Genomic DNA, 5,575 nt, shown 5'->3' with positions numbered 1-5,575 from the left:
TTTAGCGTCTTACCCAATTTAAAATACAACAAAACCTCATGAGGAGTATAGCATCTATCGCTGGGAAGGTGATAGATAGATCCACTTGAAATAAGTATCCTAATTTGGAGAAAAAATAAGATAAAACAAAACAACGAATTAAGATTGGGTTGACCTCAGTAGAGCTGGATCTATGCTGGAAGAACAGGAACAATAAAGGTCCCGCTTGCCTTGCAAGAAGTATCGCAGAGGCTATGGTCGGTGGGTCTTCGGGACTGGTGAAACTGCCCCAATATCCGTGGAGGGAGAGACGGTTAACTCCGTAGATAGCTTGAAAACTGGGTGCAAAGACAGAATAATACAGTTAGGAATGAGGGCTGGGAATAAGAAACTAAGGACATCAATTCCACAGCCGATTATCGTGCAAGTGAAGTGGGATGTTAACCTTAATACTAAGAGGACTCGCTAATTGCTGGCAGTTTCAAATGAATAGAAAAGCAAATTAGTCGTACCTTGAAATTAGTAGCACGGGATTCAGGAGGCAACTGAATACGTAATCGTATCGCAAACAGTTAAGTCGCCAAAAAGGTCCCAGGTGCAGCCGCTCGAATAGAGGTGTAGATAATTGTCAGGGCGGCAGAATAAAGCTAAACGGTGGAAAAAAGAAGAAATGAAATCAAAAAACCCGATAATGGAACGAGTGAAGTGAAGTGTAAACCTTTCAAACTAAAAGGGCTTGCTACTTGCTAGTGGTTTCAAATGAATAGTTAAACAGTTTAGTTGTACCTAGTAATTAGTAGCACGGAGTTCAAGGAGTCACTGAATACATTGTCGTGTCGCAAAGAGTAGAATGGGCCATAAATCACCGGAGCAGCCGCTCGAATGAAGGTTTTGAGTAGTAATCAGAGCGGTAGGATAAAGCTAAACAGTGGAAAAGGAAAGAATATCTTCATACTGCCTGATTGTAAAAAAAGAGAAGGAAAGATTAGGGGGGCGTACTGGGTTTTAACGAGAAAATTAAGTGATAGATGAGGCTAAAGTACACAGGAACAAATGCAGCACGGAAAAAGTCTACGTGTCTGCTTTTTACCTTAAAGTAAGATTCCTAATGTCTCGAGTCAACGTGGAGCAGCAAATGCGAAGGTCCGGGTAAATAATTTCCGTGATGGATGGCCGCATAAGCAGCGGGTCAGACGCCAGATCTTTAAATGCGTCCGTAAAGAAACAAACTGAACAACTGATCTGTATCACCAAACACTCGCCATTTAACAACAGAATCCGACACATTGTGAATTCCCAGTGGCATTTACTTAATCTTGACGCTGATACACCCAGGATCCCGAAACCACTATTTGCCTTCAGACGCAACAAAAACTTGAGGAACCTGTTAGTTAAGGCCAAATACACCAGCCTTAAGACCCCACTTGTACAGAAATCCATTACGGGAAACAAACCCGTGCGCGGTCACCACAAATGTGGAACATGCCATGCATGTACGAACGCCATCGTTGGTGAAAGAATCAACTTTCGTCAACGTTCGATAGAATTAGGCGAAATGACCAACTGCCGCACTTCGAATTGTATTTATGTCATCCTGTGTCCGTGCGAATTACCCTATGTCGGGGAAACTGGAAGAGAATGCAGGATACGCATTGGAGAGCATAAATCCAACATCAGACGGAACAATCTCTTAGCCCCACTCGTTCCCCATTGGAAAGAGGCTAACCACAATGAAAGTGATTTACGCTACACCATTCTGGAAAAAATACAAAGCCACAAGGGCACCAACATCACCAATATCCGTAAAAAACGTGAGGTGTTTTCGATTTTCCTCCTTGATTCTCAAAAAAACGGCCTGAATGAATCCCTTCCATGGGAAAACGCGATTTTATAATTCCATCTTACTGTTTGTTTGGCGACCTTACTTCCAGCCAACCTGAGAATTACCACCCGTAAATGACCCTTATGATGTTAATCCGTCCAGGTATCCCTACATGGGACACACACTTTTCTCACATCCAGTCAGAGCTGTTTATTGGAACTTATTCATTTATGACTATCGCCTCTATGACGATTTACTTTTGTGATTGACTGTTTGCCTCTGACCAGATTTTTCCATCTTACCCTCTGATCAATGCTTCTGAATGATGTTTTTATGTTTGTTTGTACAGAGTTAGACTCTCTGTCTACCTGTCCACTGGTTGTTCCATTTCATATTCAATCTCATTTGTTAAAGTTTGTCGAACGTTCGCTCAGTAACAGATCCACCGGCCACATTCCCGGATAGCCTATCAGGTTACATTCAGGTTATTTTTCTTTCATCCCCTTGACCTAGATAGAGGTCCAATCGACGCGGTCAGTTTTCACATCCTTATCTTACGCCCATTGACGTCACAGTCCTTTTGCCTTCCCATTGGTTTACGGACGCATTTAAAGATCTGGCGTCTGACCCGCTGCTTATGCGGCCATCCATCACGGTAATTATTTACCCGGACCTTCGCATTTGCTGCTCCACGTTGACTCGAGACATTAGGAATCTTACTTTAAGGTAAAAAGCAGACACGTAGACTTTTTCCGTGCTGCCTTTTGTTCCTGTGTACTTTAGCCTCATCTATCACTTAATTTTCTCGTTAAAACCCAGTACGCCCCCCTAATCTTTCCTTCTCTTTTTTTACAATCAGGCAGTATGAAGATATTCTTTCCTTTTCAGCTGTTTAGCTTTATCCTACCGCTCTGATTACTACTCAAAACCTTCATTCGAGCGGCTGCTCCGGTGATTTATGGCCCATTCTACTCTTTGCGACACGACAATGTATTCAGTGACTCCTTGAACTCCGTGCTACTAATTACTAGGTACAACTAAACTGTTTAACTATTCATTTGAAACCACTAGCAAGTAGCGAGCCCTTTTAGTTTGAAAGCTTTACACTTCACTTCACTCGTTCCATTATCGGGTTTTTTTATTTCATTTCTTCTTTTTTCCACCGTTTAGCTTTATTCTGCCGCCCTGACAATTATCTACACCTCTATTCGAGCGGCTGCACCTGGGACCTTTTTGGCGACTTAACTGTTTGCGATACGATTACGTATTCAGTTGCCTCCTGAATCCCGTGCTACTAATTTCAAGGTACGACTAATTTGCTTTTCTATTCATTTGAAACTGCCAGCAATTAGCGAGTCCTCTTAGTATTAAGGTTAACATCCCACTTCACTTGCACGATAATCGGCTGTGGAATTGATGTCCTTAGTTTCTTATTCCCAGCCCTCATTCCTAACTGTATTATTCTGTCTTTGCACCCAGTTTTCAAGCTATCTACGGAGTTAACCGTCTCTCCCTCCACGGATATTGGGGCAGTTTCACCAGTCCCGAAGACCCACCGACCATAGCCTCTGCGATACTTCTTGCAAGGCAAGCGGGACCTTTATTGTTCCTGTTCTTCCAGCATAGATCCAGCTCTACTGAGGTCAACCCAATCTTAATTCGTTGTTTTGTTTTATCTTATTTTTTCTCCAAATTAGGATACTTATTTCAAGTGGATCTATCTATCACCTTCCTAGCGATAGATGCTATACTCCTCATGAGGTTTTGTTGTATTTTAAATTGGGTAAGACGCTAAACTCATTTTTTATATATCAAACTTTCATGTTTCTTTTCATCATGCGCCGTTGCTCTTTTTCAGTTTCTTAGATTTCTGTCTTTGGTTTCTTCATGGGCTACCCATCCCATGAGAGATAACCCTCAATGTGCAGTTGGTTTTAGGTTCATTCTTCACCATGTTTATTAATATTTGATTTAGATGTTTAGCATTCAGCTACACAGTTTGAAACCCAACTTGAGCGTCTGCATGCCACACCATTGTGAACCATTGATGACCAGTGAATTAATCTTTATCATCTATTGATGTGATTTATTTAAGCATTGCCATTTGTAATGTATATTATTGATTATTAATTATGTTATCATCAAACTTGATCTTTTGGTGTTATATTTTTTCTATTTTTTTCTATTTTTCTTCATTTTTTTTCTATATTTTACCTATTTGCAGGCCCCCAGTGATTAGAGAAAACGCCCTGAAGAAGGTGGCACCCTGATGAGTGGGTGAATGCACCGAAACGCGCGTCGGCGTGTCTTTTTGTCCAATCTGGTGTAATCCCCTATGTGACTTAGTGGTGTCTTACTCTTTAGACACCCCAACACTGTGAGGAGGTTTTTCCTCCATATTTACAAATATTTTAACGCAGAGTAAATGTATGCTTTATGTTCTTGACGGACTGTGTATGCTTGTATGGTTTGTTTGATGAGAATGATTGCCATTTAATTGTTTACATACTCTTTCTATTCCGCTATGGGGGCCCATCTTGATTTTTTGTATATACCATTCCAAAAAATCTGTTCTTTCATTTATCTCCAGCACATGAGTTATTTGTAAATTCATCAATAGAATTATTATACTAAAACAATAAAGTTTAAAAAAACAGTATTTTCTATCTCAGATTTAATTCATTTGTGTGCTTTTTCCCTAATGGTGTGGCGACTGACAATCAAACTTGGGTGACATATCAATGAGATCTATTTGATCCATCCATATACAAAAAAGGTAGAGCTTAATTTTTGATTGAGTTATTGACTTTTTTTCCCCTATTGCTCTCCCTATATTCCGAATTGGGGTACCCCTGTTCCTAGCAGAATGGCAGCCAGGCCAGCTGTGCGAGGATGCGATAGCAGGTGCAGTGAACCCGCTCAACAGAGAGGTGGAACCTGGTGGAGGAGGGGGCTGAGCCGAGCATGGCAAGAGCCTACCACTCGATCTATCGGGCATGAGCAGGAAGACCCGAGACAAGAACATTAAGTGGGAGATTTTGTGGCAGATGTGGGACCACTTGGGGTCAAACCCGCCTATTTCTTCAGTGGCATGGGTGAAATGCAGGCTCCTGGGGGGGCTAGTGGGGATTTTCTGACAGGTGATCATTTTCACAGTGGTGGGTGGTGCCAAGATCCAGCCAGCAGCTCAGAGCCGGTAGCCAGTGGAGTGGTGATGGAGCCAATAAGCGTTTGGGAAAGAGGTGGGAGTGGTGTGCTTGGGGTAGCCTTTGCTGGTATGCCAGGTGTTGGTTGGTTAGATATGGACAGTGATGCATGCCCGCCCCAAGTCAGCTGACAAGAAGGGCCAATCAATTGACTATGGCAAGGATGGTGCTGCTGCACTCCTACAGCAGGGAGACTTTGGCAAGGTTCAAAAATCACGCTCCGAAGACATGGCTTGTACCAATGCAGCTGGCTGTGGATGGCAAGGGACCTGACTGGAGGTAGAAGGGAAAGGCTTATCACAGCCCCCCTCAGCACAAGGATTTCTTTGAGGAACTTTATGATGCCTAGTTTGGTGATGGTGGTGTTGTTGATGGAGCGATGGCAGGCACAAGTGCAAGTGGGTGTGGTGTTTGAGTGTGGAATGGATGAAACTGAGTTGAATTATGAGTAGGAAGACCTTGAAGAGGGGGAGTTGCGGGAATTTGAGATTAAGGAGAAGGGGTGGTGGAAAGTGTCTTACCATTTGTGTCATGGGTGCCCTCTGGCTAACAGCAGCAAAGGAGTTGG

The 5,575-nt window shown here is 42.7% G+C and overlaps 2 long non-coding RNA genes across 2 annotated transcripts; one reads left to right on the top strand and one right to left on the bottom strand.

Moving 5' to 3' along the window:
• Positions 1–223: 223 nt before the first annotated feature.
• On the bottom strand, positions 224–904 carry LOC146862483 (uncharacterized). The gene is made up of 3 exons (XR_014978464.1): positions 766–904; positions 492–626; positions 224–317 (listed from the first exon to the last, which is right to left on the bottom strand). It is a non-coding gene; the product is annotated as an uncharacterized LOC146862483 (long non-coding RNA).
• Positions 905–2,450: 1,546 nt separating this feature from the next.
• On the top strand, positions 2,451–4,412 carry LOC146862482 (uncharacterized). Its single transcript, XR_014978463.1, has 6 exons — positions 2,451–2,527; positions 2,661–2,832; positions 2,972–3,106; positions 3,281–3,388; positions 3,499–3,584; positions 4,026–4,412. It is a non-coding gene; the product is annotated as an uncharacterized LOC146862482 (long non-coding RNA).
• The last annotated feature ends 1,163 nt before the right edge of the window (positions 4,413–5,575 follow it).

The sequence above is a fragment of the Triturus cristatus genome, chromosome 2_2 (assembly GCF_964204655.1).
Source record: "Triturus cristatus chromosome 2_2, aTriCri1.1, whole genome shotgun sequence".
Lineage (NCBI taxonomy): Eukaryota > Metazoa > Chordata > Amphibia > Caudata > Salamandridae > Triturus > Triturus cristatus.
This window is presented reverse-complemented; position numbering and strand designations above follow the sequence as displayed.